The sequence below is a fragment of the Pristiophorus japonicus genome, chromosome 9 (genome assembly GCF_044704955.1).
Source record: "Pristiophorus japonicus isolate sPriJap1 chromosome 9, sPriJap1.hap1, whole genome shotgun sequence".
Taxonomy (NCBI): Eukaryota; Metazoa; Chordata; class Chondrichthyes; family Pristiophoridae; genus Pristiophorus; species Pristiophorus japonicus.
The window spans coordinates 205,452,961-205,476,079 of record NC_091985.1 but is presented as its reverse complement, the minus strand read 5'-3'; the positions used below and the strand labels follow the sequence as shown (position 1 = coordinate 205,476,079).

Genomic DNA, 23,119 nt, shown 5'->3' with positions numbered 1-23,119 from the left:
CCGATGGGAAATATTCTCATAATATATTACTGTCACAGGGCAAAGCAGCAATGTTACTTTAACATCAGTTTAATCAAACTCAATGATCTCAATCCGATCCCCACAGTTAAACGTCTCCTTAAAGCTGACTGTGTCGGTAGTTCTGCAGCTCATTTCTCAGTGTTCATTCTTTATTTATTCATTCATTCTTGGGAGGTGCGCGAGCCGGGTTGGCATTCATTGCCCATCCATAATTGCCCGTTTAGGAGGTGGTGAGCCGCTGCCTTCTTGAATCGTGCTGCAGTCTATGAATGAGAGGGGATATCATAGAAACATATAAAAATCTGATGGGATTGGACAGGTTAGATGCAGGAAGAATGTTCCCGATGTTAGAGAAGTCCAGGAGTCACAGTCTAAGGTAAGGGGTAAGCCATTTAGGACTGAAATGAGGAGAAACTTCTTCACTCAGAGAGTTGTGACCCTGTGGAATTCGCTACCACAGAAAGTTGTTGAATATATCTAACGAACTGACCTCAAAAGGGAGTTAAATATGGTCCTTACGGCTAAAGGGATCAAGGGGCATGGAGAGAAAGCAGGAATTGGGTACTGAAGTTGCATGATCAGCCATGATCATATTGAATGGTGTGCAGGCTCGAAGGGCCAAATGACCTACTCCTACACCTATTTTCTATGTTTCTGAGGTCAGGATGGTGCGTGACTTGGAAGGGAACTTGGAGGTGCTGGTCTTTCCATACACCTGCTCTCCTTGTCCTACACGGTGGAGATTATGGGTTTAGAAGGTGCTGTCGAAGAAGCCTTGGTGACTTGTTGCTCTAGTTGGTGCACACTACAGACATAGTGGTCCTCATCTTTTTAATCCAAGACAGGCCTCAGCCCAGTCATTTGTTCCCAATGTTGATACAGTAGTTCAAGACGTGCCAGGTATCAGGAGCAGTATCGAGAGGTGCCAGGTATCAGGAGCAGTATTGAGATGTGCCAGGTATCGGGAGTAGTATCCAGAGGTGCCAGGTATCGGGAGCAGTATCCAGAGGTGCCAGGTATCAGGAGCAGTATCCAGAGGTGCCGGGTATCAGGACCGACATGGATTATCTTCATTTATTCATATTTTAATAACTTTTTCTGAATGTGAGCCATGCCAAGTGCCAAGATATCGGACCACCATAGATGTTTTGGGAGCTTTATTCTGATTTTATCCCATGCTGTACCTGCCCTGTGATGTTAGAAAAGTTCCCTAGATTCTAGAACAGTCCCAGCGGATGGAAAGTAACAATTACTCATTGCACACAGTACTCTGCCTGACCATTTATTATGAGCATAACAATTGGTGACGAGGTAATGAACCGCGCAAAAATGCAAAGAACAGTCGGCAACCTGGAGAAGTTCTCAGAGGGGGACGATTGGGAGGCCTTCGTCGAGAGACTCGACCAATACTTCGTAGCCAACGAGCTGGAAGGGGACGAGAACGCGGTCAAACGAAGGGCGATCCTCCTAACTGTCTGTGGGGCAACGACCTATGGCCTCATGAAGAACCTCGTGGCCCCGGCTACACCAACAGAGAAATCCTACAAAGAACTGTGTACGCTGGTCCGGGAGTACCTAAATCCTAAGGAAAGTGTTTTAATGGTGAGATATCGGTTCTATACATGTCAATGATCGGAGGGCTAGGAAGTGGCGAGCTACGTCGCTGAACTATGGCGCCTTGCAGGACATTGTGAGTTTGAGGGATTCCAAGAACAAATGCTCAGAGACTTTTTTGTACTGGGCATCGGACATGAGACAATTCTTTGCAAACTGTTGACTGTTAAAACCCCAAATCTGAGTAAAGCCATAACGATAGCCCAGGCCCAGGCATTCACTGGAGTTCAGAAGAATGAGAGGGGACCTCATAGAAATGTTTAAAATTCTGACGGGTTTAGACAGGTTAGATGCAGGAAGAATGTTCCCAATGTTGGTGAATTCCAGAACCAGGGGACACAGTCTAAGGATAAGGGGTAAGCCATTTAGGACCGAGATGAGAAGGAATTTCTTCACCCAGAGAGTGGTGAACCTGTGGAATTCTCTACCACAGAAAGTTGTTGAGGCCAATTCACTAAATATATTCAAAAAGGAGTTAGATGGAGTCCTTACTACTAGGGGAATCAAGGGGTATGGTGAGAAAGCAGGAATGGGGTACTGAAGTTGCATGTTCAGCCATGAACTCATTGAATGGCGGTGCAGGCTAGAAGGGCCGAATGGCCTACTCCTGCACCTATTTTCTATGTTTCTATGTCCACCAGCGACAACACCAAGCAGCTTTTGCAGAAGTATCGGCCAGTACTGTGCATAAAGTAACATCGATTTTGAGCAGAAATGTACAGGGCAGAATGTACACGCCGGCTGCTGTGGCCCGACCTCAATTGACCCAGAGTCCGCCATCATCTATTAATGCGAGGCAGTTAACACCCTGTTGGCGCTGCGGGGGTGATCATTGGCCCCATCAATGCCGCTTTAAGAACTATGTGCGCAATGGTTGCAGAACAATGGGACACCTCCAACGAATGTGCAGGTGAGCTGCAAACCCTGAAAACTACCACGTTGCAGGGGAAGATCAGTCCTCAGTGGATCAGACGGAATTGGAAACTCGTACGGAGGAGGCAGAGGTGTACGGGGGTACACATGTTCATGACGAAATACCCACCAATAATGTTGAAAGTTGAACTGAACGGTATTCCTGTGTCTATGGAGCTGGACACAGAGGCAAGCCAGTCCATAATTAGTAAAACGGCCTTCGACAGGCTGTCGGGGAATAAGGCACACAGGCCAAAGCTCAGTCCCATTCACACCAAACTAAGGACTTATACAAAGGAACTAATCCCTGTAAATGGTAGTGCTGAAGTCATAGTCTCCTATGATGGAGTAGTACACAAACTCATGCTGTGGATTGTGCCAGGGGATGGCCCCACATTGTTTGGCAGAAGCTGGCTGGGAAAAATCCGCTGGAACTGGGACGACATCCGAGCGCTCTCGGCAGTCGACGACACTGCATGTACCCAGTTTCTAAGCAAATTCCTTTTGTTATTTGAGCCAGGCATTGGAAGTTTGTCAGGGGCGGAAGTGCGGATCCATTTGGTTCCCGGTACCCGACCCATCCATCACAAGGCTCGGGTGGTACCGTACATGATGCGTGAAAAAGTGGAAATCGAGCTGGGCAGGCTGCAACATGAAGATATCATCACACCGGTGGAATTCAACAACTGGGCCAGTCTGATTGTTCCGGTACTCGAGGATAGTACGGTTATAATTTATGGGGATTATAAAATAATGATTAACCGTTTATCGCTGCAGGACCAGTACCCGCTACCCAAGGCAGTCGACCTATTTGCGACCCTAGCTGGAGGAAAGACATTCACCAAGCTGGAATGATGCAGGAGCTGGAGGAGTCTTCGAAGGGCCTCACCTGCATCAGCACGCACAAAGGTCTGTTTATTTACAACCGGTGCCCCTTCAGGATTCAGTCGGCTGCAGCGATCTTCCAGCAAAACATGGAAAGCCTGCTAAAGTCAGTTTCTTGTACATTGGTCTTCCAGGACGACATATTGGTACAGGTCGGGACACCATGGAGCACTTGAAGAATCTGGAGGAGGTTCTGAGTCAGTTGGATTGCGTTGGGCTCAGGTTGAAATGCTCAAAGTGTGTTTTCCTGGCACAGGACGTTGAATTCTTAGGAAGGAGGATTGTAGCTGATGGCATCAGACCCACTGATGCTCAGACGGAGGCCATCAAGAACACGCTACAACCACGGAACGTGACGGAGCTGCGGTCGTTCCTGGGACTCCTTAACTACTTCGGTAATTTCCTACCTGAGTTAAACACCCTGCTAGATCCCCTGAATGCTCTATTGCACAAGGGAGATGACTGGGTATGGGGGAATTCACAAGAGGCTGTCTTTAAAAAAGACAGAAATTTACTGTGTTCTAACAAACTGCTTGTCCTGTATAACCCATGTAAACTACTAGTGTTAGCTTGTGATGCATCATCATATGGGGTCAGGTGTGTGTTACAACAGGCTAATGAATCGGGAATTTTGCAACCGGTTGCGTATGCATCCAGGAGTTTGTCCAAGGCCAAAAGGGCCTACAGCATGGTTGTAAAAGAGGCTCTGGCGTGCATTTATGTGGTAGAAAAAATGCACCAGTACTTGTTTGGCCTCAAGTTCGAGCTTAAAACTGACCACAAGCCGCTCATATCACTGTTCTCGGAGAGCAAAGGGATTAATACCAATGCCTTTGTCCACATCCAAAGATGGGCGCTCACGTTGTCGGCATACAACTATGTAATTCGCCACAGACCGGGCACAGAGAACTGCGCAGATGCTTTCAGTTGGCTACCATTGCCCACCACCAGGGTGGAAATGGCACAGCCAGTGGACTTGCTTATGGTCATGGAGGCATTTGAGAACGAGAAATCCCCTGTTACGGCCCGCCAGATTAGGACCTGGACCAGCCAGGATCCTTTACTTGTCCCTGGTAAAAAAAAGCTGTGTCCTCCATGGGAGCTGGTCCAGTGTCCCAGTGCAGATGCAGGAAGCGATTAAGCCATTCCACAGATGCAAAGATGAGCTGTCCCTGCAGGCGGACTGTCTCTTGTGAGGCAATCGTGTGGTTTTGGCCAAGAAAGGCAGAGACACATTTATTTGTGAACTGCACAGCACCCACCCAGGCATCGTGATGATGAAAGTCATAGCCAGATCCCATGTTAGTGGCCAGGCATCGACTCAGATTTAGAGTCATGTGTGCACCAGAGCAACACTTGCTCTCAGTTGAAAAATGCACTGCTAAGTTTATGGTCCTGGACATCCAAACCGTGGTCGAGGATCGATGTAGACTATGCGGGCCCATTCTGAGGCAAAATGTTTTTGGTTGTCGTAGATGCTTACTCAAAGTGGAATGAACGTGCAATAATTTGTGTAAGCACGTCCACGGCCACCATTGAAAGTCTACGAGCTATGTTTGCCACGCATTTCCTGCCCAATGTCCTAGTCAGCGACAATGGGCCGTGCTTCACCATTGCCGAATTCAAAGAGTTCATGACCTGCAATAGGATCAAACATGTCACATCTGCGCCGTTCAAGCTCTCATCCAATGGCCAGGCAGAACGGGCAGTTCAGCCCATCAAGCAAAGTTTGAAACGCGTGTCGGAAGGCTCCCTGCAGACCCAGTTGTCCCGAGTACTGCTCAGCTACCGCACCAAACCCCACTCACTCACAGGGATTCCCCCGCCGAGCTGCTCATGAAAAGGGTGCTTAAAACAAGGCTCTCACTGGTCCACCCTGATCTACATGATCACGTGGAGGACAAGCGGCCTCAACAAAGTGTGTACCATGACTGCGCAAACTTGTCATGCGATATTGAGATCAATGATCCTGTGTTTATGCTCAATTATGGACATGGGCCCAAATGACTTGCTGGCATAGTCACAGCCAAAGTGGGGAGTCGGGTGTTTCAGGTCAAACTGACCAATGGACAAATGCACAGAAAACACTTGGACCAAATTAAGCTGCAGTTCACCAACAGCTACGTACAACCTGAAGAGGACACCACCAACTTTGACCTTCCAACACACACACACACGTGGTAACTGACATCAAGTTGACCACGAAACAGAACTCATCATCCCCAGCAGCCCGGCAAGGCTGGCTGCCCAACAGCCCAATGAAGAACTGACCAACCCAACCACACCAGTATTTGTACCGAGACGATTGACAAGGGAACGCAAAGCCCCAGATCGTCTCACCTTGTTAATAAGTGTATATTGTTGACTTTACGGGGAAGTGATGTTATGTATTTAACACCTTGTAACCTGCATCATACCTGTCCACCAGAGGGCCTACCTTTTGGGAGTCCCAAGGGATCCCAGCATCCCTTGGGAGCACAGTATATAAACAGGCCACCCACGAGGTGCCTGCATTCTGGAACTACAGTAAAGGAGCTACGGTCACACTTGCTCATTACACACAGTACTCGGTCTGACCATTTATTATGAGCATAACACCCTCCTTGTCACATCCTAGCTGTTTAAAATCCAGATTCATCACATTCTCGGATTTTTCTCCATTTCACTTCTGAACTTGTTGCGTGATGCTGGCGTTTAGTCCCAGTCACTGTTTGTCCTCCAGTACCTTGCCAAGTAGTAATTCTGAGCTTGTGGGTCAATACTGAAGGTGCTGCATGATGGGGATGGGGGGTGGGGGGCCCAGTCACTGTTTTCCACAATCAATCAACCTCTGTATCTTTAACTAACAGTGACATGGAAAGAGGGAACTGAATGATCTTTTCAACACCTGTCTAGTTGAGAGGAAGAAAATAAACGAGGAGTTGAATCTGAGTTGGGAAATACAATTAGAGAATCATGGTTCAATATGTAATCTAAATTATTTAAAATCAAATCAATTGTTACAATTAATATATTCATCTCATGCCAAGTGGGAAACAAGTGATGTCTGGGCTGTGCAGGAGCGTTTGCGCCCGATTACACAGCATGTCTCCGCTCCAAATTAACTTCTTTCAGTGTTGCTAGAGCAAAAAGCGATTATGGCGGATGTCCTTACGCAGAGGGCTCCGCGTGGTTGAATAGGCCCTATCTCCATCAGTGGGGGCATAACGTGCAGGCGCGTGAAGGGCTGCTGCCCGGAGACCGTCTCCCTGCGTGGAGCATGCACGGTGCGGCTCCTGGAAACTGAGCGCGGCCTCAGCAACACCAAGTGCGGATCTCAGGCCCGAGTCAGAGCCCACCCGCCCGGGGGCAGTGAGAGGCTCCCCCACACAAGGACAACAACACCTTGTATTTATACAGCAGGCCCAGCAATTGCAGGCCGCTCTGTCCAGGGGTGGGCACTCGGTGCGGGTAGGAGGCGCTGCCGGGCCTCCTGTGGGGCTCTGTTTGTTGCAGCAGTTTGAGCGGGAGTGGGGATGGAGTAGAAGCTGCTGGGTTTCACCCCAGGTACTTCTGGGTCCAGTGGGACCAACAATTGCCCATGTGGGGCTGTCCGGGGAGGTGGGCTCTGGGCCCAGTGGGACCAACAATTGCCCATGTGGGGCTGTCCGGGGAGGTGGGCTCTGGGCCCAGTGGGGCCAACAATTCCCCATGTGGGGCTGTCCGGGGAGGTGGGCTCTGGGCCCTGGGCCTAGTGGGACCAACAATTGCCCATGTGGGGCTGTCCGGGGTGATGGGTTCTGGGGGAGATTAGATTGTTAAACAGACACTGTGCACAATAGAAAAGAGTTTTAGGATTAAGTATTTCTGCAGAGGCTTTACGTCCTTTTTACATATACAGATTTGTTTTAATTCATTCTTTGGATGTGGCAGTCACTGGCAATATATTGCCACTCCCCAGTTTCCCGTTGATTGCTGCAGTCCGCATTTGCTCCCACAGTTAGATAGGGAGTACCTGGAATGGCAATATATGTCTGATTCAGGATAGTGTGTGACTTGGAGGGGAACTTGGAGATGTTAGAATCATAGAATGGTTACAGCGTGGAAGGAGACCATTCAGCCCGTCGAGCCCATGCTGACTCTTTGCAAGAGCACTTCAGCAAGTTCCACTCCCCAATCCTTTCCCCGTGGCCCTACAAATAGTTTTATTTTAGATAATTATTCAATTCCCTTTTGAAAGCCACAGTTGAGTCTGCCTCCACCACCCTTTCAGGCCGTGCATTCCAGATCCTAACCACTCGCTGCGTAAAAATTTTTTTTCTTATGTCACCTTTGGTTCTTTTGCCAAGCACCTTGAATCTATGTCCTCTGGTTCTCGACCCTTCCGCCAATGGTGGTCACTTTTTTATAGTGCGAACCCATAAATGACCAGATTCACTCAGCTCAATTTCACAACCTGCCATTCATTTTTTCTCTCTCATACTCCCTTTTTCCTGTTTTATATTCATTTCCCAGGGCATTAGAAGTGGAGGATTTGCAGACGCGAAGCTCAACCCAAACATCACATCAAGATCTGACAGAGTCACTCGTGTCATCATGACCTAACTATCACTAGTCTTTGAACATGGAATCAAAAAGCAGCGTTGACAGCGGGGAGAAACCGTGTACATGTTTGTTGTGTGGACGGGGCTTCAGTCGATCCTCTGGCCTGGCGAAACACAAATGCAGTCACACCGGGGAGAAACCGTGTAAATGTGGGGTCTGTGGGAAGTGATTCAATTACCCATCTGAGCTGGAAAATCATCAGCGAGTTCACACTGAGGATAGACCTTTTAAATGCTCGGACTGTGGGAAGTGTTATAAAACTTCCAGGGAACTGAGCTGTCATCAACGTGTTCACACTGACAATAGTCCATTCAGGTGCTCTCACTGCGGGACTGGGTTCAGGCGATCATCTGGACTCACTGTACACCAGCGCACTGACACTGGGGAGAGGCCATTCAACTGCTCTGAGTGTGGGAAGGTATTCACTCGGTCATACCACCTGCTGACACACCAGCAAGTTCACAAGTGACTGCAGGGGTTGGATTCTGCTGTTATTGCTGCTGTTCATTCTGATAGTTAGGCTTTGTTTCTTCTGATGTTAATAACTCCTGTAACTGGGCTGGAGTTTAATCATAGAATTCTTACAGCACAGAAGGAGGCCATTTAGCCCATCAAGCCTGTACCTGTGCAGGAGCATTTCAGCTTGTCCCACTCCCTCGCCCTTTCCCCATGGCCCTGCACATATATTTCTTTCAGGTACTTATCCAATTCCCTTTTGAAAGCCACGATTGAATCTTCCTCCACCACTCTTTCAGGCCAGATCCTAGCCAATCGCTGCATTAAAAAGTTTTTCCTCATGTCGCCTTTGGTTCCTCTGCCCAATCACCTTAACTCTGTGTCCTCTGGTTCTCGATTCTTCGGCCAATGGGAACAGTTTCTCTTTATCCACTCTGTCCAGACCCCTCATGATTTCGAACACCTCTATCAATTCTCCTCTCAATCTTCTCTGCTCTAAGGAGAGCAGCCACAACTTCTCCAGTCTAGCCACGTGACTGAAGTCACTCTTCCCTGGAACCATTCTTGTAAATCTTTTCTGAACCCTCTCTAAAGCTTTCACATCCTTCCTAAAGTGTGGTGCCCAGAATTAGACACAATATTCCAATTGTGGCTGAACCAGTGTTTTATAAAAGTTCATCATAACTTCCTTGCTTTTATACTCTACGTCTCAAATTATAAAGCCCAGGATCCCCTATACTTTGTAAACTGCTTTCTCATCTTGCCCTGTCAACTTCAATAATTTGTGCACATATACCAGCAGGTCTCCCTGTTCCTGCACCCACCCCCTCTCAAAATATACCCTTTCATTTATATTGCCTCTTCTCATTCTTCCCCCCAAAATGTATCATTTTGCACTTTTGTGTGTTAAACTTCATCTGCCAAGTGTCCACCAATTGCACCAGCCTGTCTATGATCTCTTGAAGTCTATCACCATCCTCCTCACTGTTCACTAGACTTCCAAGTTTTGAGTCATCTGCAAATTTTGAAATACCGCACTCTACATCCAAGTCCAAATCATTAATATACATCAGGAAAAGCAGTGGTTCTCGTACCGACCTATGGGGAACACCACTGTATACCATTCACCACTACTCTCGCTTTCCTGTCACTTAACCAGTTTTGTATCCATGCTGCCACTGTCCCTTTTATTCCATGGGCTTCAACTTTGCTGGCAAGCCTATAATGTGGAACTTTAACAAACAAATTGGAAGTCCATGTACAGATCATCAACCACTTTGCCCTGATCAGCTGTCTCTGTCACCTCATCAAAAATCTCAATCAAATTATTTCAACACGATTTGCCTTTAACAAATCCATGTTGGCTTTCCTTAATTAATCCACACTTGTCCGAACCATCTCCATTGTTCAATTGCAGTTTTGCCTGCCAAGCTTTGATTCTAATTTACCTGGGCCAGATCCATTCTCATCCCACTGAAATTGGCTTTCCTCCAATTAAGTATTTTGACTATAGATTGCTCTCTGTTCTTTTTCATAGCTAACCAAAACATTAGGATACTACGATCACTGTTCCCTAAATGTTCCCCAAGTGAAACATGCTCCACTTGACCCACCTCATTCTCCAGGACCAGATCCAGCAATACCTCCTTCCTCATTGGGCCGGAAACATACTGATCAAGAAAGTTCACCTGAACATGCTTTTGAAATTCTTACCCCTCTCTGCCCTTTACATTATTACTATCCCAGTCTATATTAAGATAATTGAAGTCCCTGTTATCACTATTCTATAGTTCTTGCACCTCTCTGTAATTTCCCTGCAAATTTGCTTCTCTCTATCCTTCCCACTGCCATCAGAGGACATTCGCAGGCAGCCTACAAGATATCCCACACTGATACACAGGAAGCTTTGGCCTGGATATCCAACTTAGATATTGACATTTGATTTGCTTTGCTACTGCTATACAAAAGAAGAAGATGATGAGTAGGTGGCCAGGATATTCTGGATAGAAGTCAAATAAATCAGCTTTGCTGTAGATTTTTGACTTTCCCACCTGAGTGTTTAGCATCACATGGCTGGAGCTCAGAGAGAACAATCTGGGGGGAGGATTGTACGGCGGGAACAGAACTTCAGCCTGGACACAGTCCTTCAGAGCCACACAGAGGAGCAAATGGCACTTTGGTCTTTCTCAGCTCTCTTCACTGACAGCAAAGTCGCCGTGCGAGGTAATCTTGAGGTGTGTAAGAAAAGTGTTCCAGCCGTCTCGTCCATGGTTCAGAGTTCCTGGGCATGGAACAGAAGGCTCCTTTACAATAGTGTTTAGAGTCGGGAAGAACAACGGTGAATGCTGGGAACGTGCTGTCCAATCAGAGATTGGTGTAAAACTGTGATTTGGTCCTGACTGAAAGTGGAACGGCAGGTTTATGTTTCCAGTATAAAGATGACTGTGGTAATTATTCTAGGAAGATTTAATGTGTTTGTGGGACAGTCCTGAGTCTACCATTTTAAGGCAGGCATTAACACATTTAAAACAAATCCGTTTAAAATAAATTGGTTAAAGTCTGCATTAAAATAGCAGACGGAGAAGTTCACAGGAGCCTGTTAACTGCTAGTACAATTATACAACAAGACATTTTATCTCCAAATAAAGGACCTGCAGTGTGTTTTCAGGAATTCCCTGTTTTAGTGATGTGTGCAAGTTAGACACCAGGATAACTAAAAATACACAACCCGGAACTTCCACTGGTGTGTGATCCCGACAGTTACTCTGGGATCACTCCCACTGCGGAACTCCACCACTGACCCCGCTGAAGGTTGTAGGCTCATGGAGTGGGGCCTCCAGGAGTTAGCGCCTTGCCCGTATCCTCAACAGCTCAACAGAGTCAGGGATTGTTGCCTAAAATTGGAAGATAGCGCACGTAGTTCCCATTTTCAAAAATGGGGACAAATCAGAACCATCTAAATAACAAAATAGTAAAATATTTTACAGGCACATCAATAAAATAAGGAAGGCTGGGATGGGAATAGAGCCATTAAGGGATAGACAGGATAATACCATCGGTAACGGTGGAGAGACGGCAGCAATATTAAATAATTATTTCGCTTCAGTATTTACCAGGGAGATAGAACAGGTGGACATGACATTGGATGATGAGATTAGAAATTAGATAAGTGCATTTAAATTAAAAAAGGGGATATATTAAATAAACTAATCAAGCTCAAAGAGGATAAAACCCCTGGTCCGGATGGATTGCACCCACGCATTTTAAAATAATCTAGGGAAAAGATAGAAAAGGCATTACTATACATGTTTAGTAATTCGTTAGAAAAAGGTGTAGTGCCAGATGACTGGCGGATAGCTAATGTAATAGCTATATTTAAGAAAGGGGACAGAACATGTCCAGAAAATTATAGACCAGGCAGTTTAACATCGGAGGTAGGAAAAATAATGGAATCCCTGCTAAAGGAAAAAATAGAAGAACATCAGTCATTGAAAGTTGCCTTGCAGGTACAGCAGGCGGTGCAGAAGGCAAATGGTATGTTGGCCTTCATAGCTAGGGGATTTGAGTATAGGAGCAGGTAGGTCTTACTGCAGTTGTACAGGGCCTTGGTGAGGCCTCACCTGGAATATTGTGTTCAGTTTTGGTCTCCTAACCTGAGGAAGGACGTTCTTGCTATTGAGGGAGTGCAGCGAAGGTTCACCAGACTAATTCCCGGGATGGCTGGACTGACATATGATGAGAGACTGGATCATCTGGGCCTGTATTCACTGGAGTTCAGAAGGATGAGAGGGGATCTCAGAAACATAAAAAATTCTGACAGGACTGGGCAGGTTAGATGCAGGAAGAATGTTCCCGATGTTGGGGAAGTCCAGAACCAGGGGATACAGTCTAAGGATAAGGGGTAAGCCATTTAGGTCTGAGATGAGGAGAAACTTCTTCACTCAGAGAGTTGTTAACCTGTGGAATTCTCTACCGCAGAGAGTTGTTGATGCCAGTTCATTAGATATATTCAAGAGGGAGTTAGATATGGCCCTTATGACTAAAGGGATCATGGGGTATGGAAAGAAAGCAGGAAAGGGGTACTGAGGTGAATGATCAGCCATGATCTTATTGAATGGTGGTGCAGGCTCGAAGGGCCGAATGGCCTACTCCTGCACCTATTTTTCTATGTTTTCTATGTATATGTTTCTCAAAATAAATTATGAATAGTCAGCATGGATTTCAAAAGGGAAAGTCTTGCTTGATCAACATTGAATTTTTTGAAGAGGTAAGAGAGTAGACAATGATAATGTAGTTGATGTAATTTATCTAGATTTTCAAAAGGCCTTCGATAATGTACACCATAATAGACTGATGAACAAGGTCAGAGAATGCAGAGTCAGGAGACAAGCAGCAGAATGGATAGCAATCTGGCTTCAAGACAGAAAGCAGAGAATAGGGGTAAAGGATAGCTATTCACAGTGGCAGAATGGGGTAGTGGTGTCCCACAAGGATCAATGCTGGGACCACTGCTGTTCACAATTTATAATAACAATTTATATTTGAAACCAAAAACACAATTTCCAAATCTGAGGATGACACCAAATTGGGGGAGATAGGAGGACTGCAACAAATTACAGGAGGACATTACTAAACTTGCAGAATGGGCATATATTTGGCAAATGAAGTTTAGCACGGATAAATGTGAGGTACAGGTGCAATGTCCTGAATCCGGAATTCTGAAAACCGTAATTATCCGAAAACCGGCCATTTTTGAGGCGGCCAAGATGGCAACATCGGGCGGCGAGGGACGAGGAAACCGGTAAAAAACACAGTGCCGGGGGCCGCGGGCGGCATGAATCGGCGGCCAGTGAGGAGCGCCAACAGCGAGGTCCGAAATCTGGTAAAAGGCAAAAACCGGCACGGATTCAGTCCCGAGGTTGCTGGATTTCAGACGTTGTACCTGTATTATATTTTAGTAGGAAGAAGAGGGAATTCATTTATTTTATGAAGGGTGTGAGAAGGGCGGGGTAGGGGAACAAAGGGATCTCGGAGTACAAGTACACAAATTACAAAAAGTTGTGACCCAGGTTAGCAAGGCCATTTAAATGCAAACAAAGCAATCGGGTTTATTTCTGGAGGTATAGAATTGAAAAATAGGGAAATTATGCTAAACCTGTATTGAACCTTGCTTAGACCACACACAGTGCTGCGTACAGTTCTGGTCGCCATATTGTAGAAAGGATATAGAGGCACTGCAGAGGGTGCAGAGAGGATTTACAAGGATGATACCAGAAATGCGAGAGTATACACATCAGGAAAGGATGAACAGGCTGTGTCTCTTTTCTCTTGAAAAAAGAAGGCTGAGGGATGACATAATAAAGATCTTTAGAATTATGAACATTTTTGATAGGGTGGATAGAGAGAGAATGTTTCCACTTGTGGGGAAGAGCATAACTAGAGGTTATTAATATAAAATAATCACCAGGAAATCCAATAGGGAATTCAGAAAATCCTTTCCCCAGAGAGTGGTGAGAATGTGGAACTCGCTACCACAGGGAGTGGTTGAAGCGAATAGTATAGATGCATTTAAGGGGAGGCTAGACAAGCATATGAGGGAGAAGGGAATAGAGGGTTATGCTGACAGATTTAGATAAGGAAAGACGGGAGTGGAGCATAAACAGCGGCATGGTCTACTGGGGTCGAATGGCCTGTTTCTGTGCCGTATATCCTATATAATCCTATGCATCGTGATCATGAATACAGTATACGAAATTGCAAAAAGCACAAGAAAATCGCTGTTTCACCTGGAAGGAGTGTTTGGGCCCCTGGATAGTGAGAAAGGAGGAGAGAAAAGGGCAGGTGTTGCATCTGCTGTGCTTGCACGGGAAGGTGCCGTGGGAAGGGGAGGGGATGTTTGGGGTGATTGTGGAGTGGACCAGGGTGTTGTGGAGGGAGCGGTCCCTTCAGAATGCTGAGAGGGGAGGGGACGATATGATTAGTGGTGGGATCACGCTGGAGGTGGCAGACATGGCAGAGGATGATCTATTGAGGCTGGTGGGGTGAAAGGTGAGGACAAGGGGAACCCTGTCGTGGTTCTGAGAGGGAGGGGAAGGGGTGAGAGCAGAGGTGCGGGAAATAGCACGGCCACGGTCTAGGGAATCCCGGTTGAGGAAAAAGGAAAACATATCAGAAACACTAGTAAGGAAGGTGGCATCATCAGAACAGAGACAAGAGAAACTGGGAGAATGGAATGGAGTCCTTACAGGAAGTGGGGTGGGAGAAGTATAGTCCAGGTAGCTGTGGGAGTCAGTGGGCTTATAGTGGATGTTTGTCGATAGCCTGTCCCTAGAAATGGAGACAGAGAAGTCGAGGAAGGGAAGGGAAGAGTCGGAGATGAACCATGTGAAAGTGAGCATGCGCGGCACCGAGAAAGTTCTATCGATAATGGCACATTTGTGTTGTCAGCGACAACTTAGCATGGCGGCTGGAACGTGGGGGCTTGTGGGTATTGCAGCCGCCATTACTATTTTTATACTTTCAACCAACCTGTGCAGCAGCTGGGGCCTGAAAATCAGCTTCACTGCCCCTGGGCTGGGAAAGGGGGACACAAGGCAACATTCTCCTTGTTACCCCTTTCTAAACTCACTACAGGGTTTTAGAAGTGGAGCATTTATAGCTAGGAAGTGCAAACCAAACATCATGTAAAGGGAAAGTTACACTGCTGGGACCCCCAAATAGACAGAGGGAGATAGACGAGCAAATATGTAGGCATATTTCTGAGAAGTGCAAAAATAATAGGGCAATAGGAGTAGGGCATTTCAACTACCCTAACATTAACTGGGATGGAATCAGTGTGAAAGGTATAGCGGGAGCAGAATTCTTAAAATGCATTCAGGAGAACTGTTTTAGCCAGTACCTAGCAAGCCCAACAAGTGAGGGATTTAGTTTCAGGGAATGAAGCTGGGCAGGTGGAAGGGGTATCAGTGGGAGAGTATTTTGGTGGTAGTGATCATAATTCAGTTAGATTTAGGGTAGTTATGGAAAAGGACAAAAGTAGACAAGGAGTAAAAGTTCTCGATTGGGGGAGAGGCCAATTTTAATAGGCTGAGATGTGATTTAGCAAAAGTGGACTGGAAACAACTACTTGAAATGTCAGAGCAGTGGGAGGCATTCAAGGAGGAGATCCTGAGGGTTCAGATCAAATATGTTCCCACAAGAAAAAGGGTGGGACTCCCAAATCTAGAGTCCCCTGGATATCAAGGGGCATAAAGGTTTTGATAAGACAAAAAAGGGAAGCTTATGTCAGATACCGAGAGTGCAATACTGCAGAAACCCGAGACGAGTATAGAAAGTGCAGGGGTGAAACTAAAAAGGAAATTAGGAGAGCATGAAAAAATATTGGCAAGTAAAATCACGGAAAACCCAAAGATGTTTTATAAATACATTAAGAGGAAGAGGATAACTAAAGAATGAGTAGGAGACCAACAAGGAAGGTTGTGTGTGAAGACGGAAGATGTGGGAATGGTTCTTAATGAATATATTGTGTCTGTCTTTACAAAAAAAGAGAGGATCGATGCAGACATTTAGTTAAGGAGGAGGAGTGTTAAATATTAGGTGAGATAAATATAGTGAGAGAGATAGTATTAAGGTAACATCTTTTGAAAGTGGATAAATCCCCAGGCCCAGATGAAGTGTATCCCAGGCAGTTATGAGAAGCAAGGGAGGAAATAGCAGAGGTTCTAACCATCATTTTCAATCCTCTCTGGCTACTGGTGTGGTGCCGAGGACTGCTAACGTTGTACTGTTATTTAAAAAGGGAGCAACGGATAGACCGAGTAATTACAGGCCAGTCAGCCTAACCTCAGTGGTGAGAAAATTGATGGAAGAATTTCTGAGGGACAGTATTAATTGTCATTTAGAAAGGCATCGATTAAGCAAGAACAGTACGCATGCATTTGTTATGGGAAGGTCGTGTCTAACTTGATTGAATGTTTTGAGGAGGTAACAAGGAAGGTCGATGAGCGCATTTGATGTAGTCTACAAGGATCTTCCCATTGAATCATAGAATGGTTACAGCACGGAAGAGGGCTATGCGGCCTGTTGAGCCTGTGCCAGCTCTCTGCAAGAGCACCTCAGCAAGTCCCACTCCCCTGCCCTTGGCCAAGGCCGTCGACAAGTTCCCACATGGCAGACTGGTCAGAAAAGTAAACGCCCTGGGATCCAAGGGAATGTGGCAAGTTGGATCCAAAATTGGCTCATGGACAGGAAGCAAAGGGTAATGGTCAACTGGTGTTTTTGTGACTGTAAGACTGTTTCCAGTGGGGTTCCACAGGGCTCAGTACTGGGTCTCTTGCTGTTTGTGGTATACATCAATGATTTAGACTTGAATGTAGGGGTGCATGATTAAAAAGTTTGCAGACGATACAAAAATTGCCATGTGGTTAATGATGAAGAAGAAAGCTGTAGCCTGCAGGAAGATATCAATGGACCTGTCAGGTGGGCAGAAAAGTGGCAAATGGAATTCAATCTGGAGAAGTTTGAGGTAATGCATTTGGGGATGGCTGACAAGGCAAGGGAACACATATTAAATGGTAGGACTCTGAGAAGTGTAGAGGAACAAAGGGACCTTGGAGTGCACAGATCCCTGAAGGTAGCAGGCCAGGTAGATAAGGTGATTAAGGCGGCATACGGAATACTTGCCTTTATTAGCCGCAGAATATAAGAGCGGGGAGGTTATGCTTGAACTGTATAAAGCACTAGTTAGACCACAGCTAGAGTACTGCATGCAGTTCTGGTCACCACATTACAGGATTGCACTAGACAGGGTACAGAGGAGATTTACGAGGATGTTGCTAGGACTAGGGAATTTTAGCTATGAGGAAAGATTGGATAGGCTGGGGTTGTTTTCTGTGGAACAGAGGCGGCTGAGGGGAGATTTAACTGTGGTGTATAAAATTATGAGGGGCCTAGATAGAATGGCTAGGAAGGACCTATTTCCCTTAGCAGAGGGGTCAACAACCAGGGGCATATGCTCTGACTTTAGTCATGAATCCACTGTGTGGTATCTTATCGAAAGCCTTTTGAAAATCCAAGTATATTACATTACCCTTGGTTACCGTTTCTGTTCCTTCTTCAAAGAATTCACTAACGTTGGTCAAGCATGACCTTCCCTTTTGAAATCCATGCTGACTGCATTAAGCTGGTCTGTGGTTTACTGCACTTGTTGTGTCTCCCTTCTAAAATATAAGAATAACATTAGATATAAAAATTATATCTCTTCTCCAAATGTGATTAGTTTATCCTGTCTGATAGAAACCAAGCCCAATCACTAACACCAATCTCCTCCTGATTGATATAAACCAACCCCACAGTCACTGACACCAATCTCCTCCTGATTGATATAAACCAACCCCACAGTCACTGACACCAATCTCCTCCTGTCTGATATAAACCACCCCACAGTCACTGACACCAATCTCCTCCTGTCTGATATAAACCCACCCCACAGTCACTGACACCAATCTCCTCCTGTCTGATATAAACCAACCCCACAGGCCCAGAAAGTTTAAACTCAGCCCGTTACTTGGTCTGGACATCTCCATTCCCGTGCCGAGGGGGTTGCTGTACCAGACGGAGGGGCAACATTTGGGGACACCGATTCCCCAACAATTCCCATTCCCCTTCTTTCTGGTGGATAATGGAGGGGCCACTGTGTGTAATGTGCAAGTCAGTAAGAATTGTCAGCAAGGATTAACCAACACTTTCTAATTGGAGAAGTTAATCAGTGAAATCTTTCAGACAGTGAATTCTAGATTTTGTACCAAAGATCAATTTAGGATTGAAGTAAAAGTTCATAATTTTATTTTAAACTAATTTCTGATGAGAGTCCCTAAATTAAGGGGAAAGATCACAGATAGCGGATCTTAAATGGACACTGCAGCCCGGACAACACAATCAGCAATATATCCAGAATATTAAAGTCCAGCCCAGTTATAGTGTTTTAACATCAGCAGAAACAAACCCCAACTGTCAGAATGAACATGGTCCAGTCGGGATGTGATTAACAGCAGCAATAACAGCATATTCCAACCCTTGCAGTCACTTGTGAACTCGCTGGTGTTTCAGCGGATTGGATGACTGAGTGAATACCTTCCCACTCACAGAGCAGGTGAATGGCCTCTCCCCAGAGTGAACTCGCTGGTGTGCCAGTAGCCCAGATAACTGAGCAAATCCCTTCCCACACACAGAGCGGGTGAACGGCCTCTCCCCAGAGTGAACTCGCTAGTGTGCCAGTAGGCCAGATAACTAAGTGAATCCCTTCTCACACACAGGGCAGGTGAACGGCCTCTCCCCAGTGTGAACTCGCTGGTGTGCCAGTAGGCCAGATAACTGAGTAAATCCCTTCTCACACACAGGGCAGGTGAACGGCCTCTCCCCAGTGTGAACTCGCTGGTGTGCCAGTAGCCCAGATAACTGAGCAAATCCCTTCCCACACACAGAGCGGGTGAACGGCCTCTCCCCAGAGTGAACTCGCTAGTGTGCCAGTAGGCCAGATAACTAAGTGAATCCCTTCTCACACACAGGGCAGGTGAACGGCCTCTCCCCAGTGTGAACTCGCTGGTGTGCCAGTAGGCCAGATAACTGAGTAAATCCCTTCTCACACACAGGGCAGGTGAACGGCCTCTCCCCAGTGTGAACTCGCTGGTGTGCCAGTAGGCCAGATAACTGAGTAAATCCCTTCTCACACACAGGGCAGGTGAACAGCCTCTCCCCGGTGTGACTGCGTCGATGAGTTTCCAGCAGGGATGGGTAATTAAATCCTATCCCACAGTCCCCACATTTCCACGGTATCTCCATGATGCGGGTGTTCTTGTGTCTCTCCAGGTTAGATAATCAGTTGAAGCTTCACCTGCACACAGAACACGTGTACAGTTTCTCCCCGCTGTGAATGTGCGATGTATTTCAGGCTGTGTAACTGGTTAAAAGATTTCTCCTTCTACATTCAAACATCGATGATATTCAGATCCAGATGTATTGAATGATTCTGTGAGATCTTGACGTGATGTTGGGTTTGAGTTTCTCGTCTGCAAATCCTCCTCTTCTAATACCCTGTAAAAGGAGTTTACAAAACTCATCACTAAATACAAGATATAAATTCAGAAAAGATCATTCTAGTTTCTATGGAACATTCTATCCTCTCTTGTTCCCCCAAAGCTGTAAATCCCTCCACCCTGTGCAGACATCCCAACATTTTTCTTTTAAGTTGACTTTTCTCCCTCTTCTGAAGGTATTGACTCTTTCTGGGTTTAGTTCAAATCATCACCAAAAGGCTCAGACCCAGGGAGGAACTATTGAGCACACTGTATAACAATGTTCGGGACACTCACTGTCCCTCCGGATCTGTGTTCAGGGGAGAATCTGATGGGTTTCTCTTATCTTTGGGTTAAATATTATTCTCACCGAGGTGATGGATGTCAGTGCCGGGGAATTCTGAGCACCGTTTCTCCCCTGAAGGTGCGGACTCTGGCTGGTACACATTGTACACATACTCTAGCTGTGGCCTAACTAGAAACCAGCCAGAATCAGCATTTCAGGGGAAGAGAGGGAGGGGAACCAGTGAGTGTAGAACTGAACCCAGCCAGAGTCAGCACCCTCAGGGCAAGAGAGGGAGGGGGAAACCATTGAGTGTAGAACTGAACCTAGCCAGAGTCAGCATCCTCAGGGCAAGAGAGGGAGGGGGAAACCATTGAGTGTAGAACTGAACCTAGCCAGAGTCAGCATCTTCAGCAAGAAGGAAAAAATGTTGGAGTTGATGTAATGGATTTGGATTTCAGCACGAGGAGTAGGGATAGTGTGTGGGACTGGGATTTACAGTTGTGGGGATACCAGAGAGGGGCCCCAGCTGTTTACACTGTACATTAATGATTTAGACGAGGGGATTAAATGTAGTATCTCCAAATTTGCGGATGACACTAAGTTGGGTGGCAGTGTGAGCTGCGAGGAGGATGCTATGAGGCTGCAGAGTGACTTGGATAGGTTAGGTGAGTGGGCAAATGCATGGCAGATGAAGGATAATGTGGATAAATGTGAGGTTTGGTGGTAAAAACAGAGAGACAGACTATTATCTGAATGGTGACAAATTAGGAAAAGGAGAGGTGCAACGAGACCTGGGTGTCATGGTACATCAGTCATTGAAGGTTGGCATGCAGGTACAGCAGGCGGTTAAGAAAGCAAATGGCATGTTGGCCTTCATAGCAAGGGGATTTGAGTACAGGGGCATGGAGGTGTTGCTACAGTTGTACAGGGCCTTGGTGAGGCCACACCTGGAGTATTGTGTACAGTTTTGGTCTCCTAACTTGAGGAAGGACATTCTTGCTATTGAGGGAATGCAGCGAAGGTTCACCAGACTGATTCCCGGGATGGTGGGACTGACCTATCAAGAAAGACTGGATCAACTGGGCTTGTATTCACTGGAGTTCAGAAGAATGAGCGGGGACCTCATAGAAACGTTTAAAATTCTGATGGGTTCAGACAGGTTAGATGCAGGAAGAATGTTCCCAATGTTGGAGAAGTCCAGAACCAGGGGTCACAGTCTAAGGAAAAGGGGTAAGCCATTTAGGACCGCGATGAGGAGAAACTTCTTCACCCAGAGAGTGGTGAACCTGTGGCATTCTCCACCACAGAAAGTTGTTGAGGCCAATTCACTAAATATATTCAAAAAGGAGTTAGATGAAGTCCTTACTACTAGGGGGATCAAGGGGTCTGGCGAGAAAGCAGGAATGGGTACTGAAGTTGCATTTTTCAGCCATGAACTCATTGAATGGCGGTGCAGGCTAGAAGGGCCGAATGGCCTACTCTTGCACCTATTTTCTATGTTTCTTGTTTCTATGAATGTCCGTACCATAGAAACTAGAATTGACTGTTCTGAATGTCTATCCTGTCCTTACAGTGATGACTTTTGTAAACTCATTTTACAGGGGATTAGAAAGGGAGGATTTGCAGAAGGGAAACTCGAACCAAACATCACCAAGATCTGACAGTCACTCAATCCACCGCAACATGAATATCATCAGCCTTTGAATGTGGAAAGAGTAATGTTTGTCTGTTCTATCTGTGGGAAAAGATTTCAAACATCAGTGTGAATGGAAAATCATCGAGACACACACACCCAAGTGAGTGTTCCAGTGCACTGACTGTGGAAAGAGCTTTAACCATTTACACAGCCGGAAAAAACATCGCACCATTCACAGCAGGGAGAAATTGTACATGTGTTCTGTGTGGACGAGGCTTCAACAGATCGTCCAACCTGGAGAGACACAAGGACACCCGCACCACGGAGAAACCGTGGAAATGTGGGGACTGTGGAAAGGGATTTAATTCCCCGTCCCTGCTGGAAACTCATTGACGCAGTCACACCGGGGAGAGGCCGTTCACCTGCTCTGTGTGTGGGAAGGGATTCACTTGTTCATCCAACCTCAATGAACACCAGCGGGTTCACACTGGGGAGAGGCCGTTCACCAGCTCCATTTGTGCGAAGAGATTCACTTGTTCATCTCACCTCACTGATCACAAGCGAGTTCACTCTGGAGAGAGACCGTTCATATGCTGTGTGTGTGGGAAACGATTCATGAAATCATCTCACCATCTGAGACACCTGCATTTTCACGCTGATGAGAAGCCATTCACCTGCTCCGTGTGTGGGAAGGGATTCACAAATTCACCCCATCTTCTGGCTCACCAGCATATTCACACTGGGGAGAGGCCGTTTACCTGCTGAGTGTGGGAAGGGATTCACTTGTTCATCCAGCCTCACTGCACACCAAGTTGTTCATACCAATAGGAGAGCATTTAAATGTTCTGACTGTGGGAAGAGCTTTAAAAGCAAAAGTGATCTGAGGAAACACCAACGAGTTCACATTGGGGAGAGGCCATTCGCCTGCTCCGTGTGTGGGAAGAGATTCACTCAGTCATCCACCCTGCTGAAACACCAGCGAGTTCACAAGCGACTGCAGGGTTTGGATTCTGCTGATAATCACATCAGGACTGAACCGTGTTCATTCTGACAGTTGGGTTGTGTTTCCCCTGCAACTGGGCTGGATTTTAATTTTCTGGATATCTGAAAATAAATCAGCTTTGGTTCAAGCACACATTGTGTCGATTCCTTGATATCTCCAATAAGAGGAGACTAATTGATACCCTGTTACCGACTGTTCCTTTTTTGGAACTTTTCTCCTCCATTTAACAAAGACTTGTCCTTATGTAGCTCCTTATGTGACCTCAGGATGTCCCAAAGTACTTTACAGCCAATGAAGTACAACAACATCAAAGTACATTTGAACTGCATTCACTGTTGTAGTATAGGAAATGCAGCAAAACAATTTTACCTGAGCAAGAGGGTGGCTGCTCTGGGACACCACCTGGGAGCAACATCAAGCTACTGGCACAGTCATGGGAGCATTTGATGACTGCTGCTTTTGATTAAAAGATGGGGGGTGGTTGATGAAGCATCTAAATTTCAATTTTCTTTTGATACATAGGAAAAAAAATAATAGAATTGAAAAGTAGGGAAGTTATGCTAAACCTGTATCGAACCTTGGTTAGACCACACACAGTACTATGACATCTTTCAGTTATCATTGCGCAAATATTGTTTCTATTATTATCA

At 46.1% G+C, this 23,119-nt stretch overlaps 1 long non-coding RNA gene across 1 annotated transcript in view; it reads right to left on the bottom strand.

Moving 5' to 3' along the window:
- Nucleotides 1–92: 92 nt before the first annotated feature.
- Nucleotides 93–23,119, bottom strand: part of LOC139273559 (uncharacterized) — a 61,411-nt gene continuing 38,384 nt past the window's right edge. Inside the window, exon 4 of the long non-coding RNA XR_011595199.1 lies at nt 93–284. This is a non-coding gene — a long non-coding RNA (uncharacterized lncRNA). The remainder of the gene's footprint in view (nt 285–23,119) is intronic.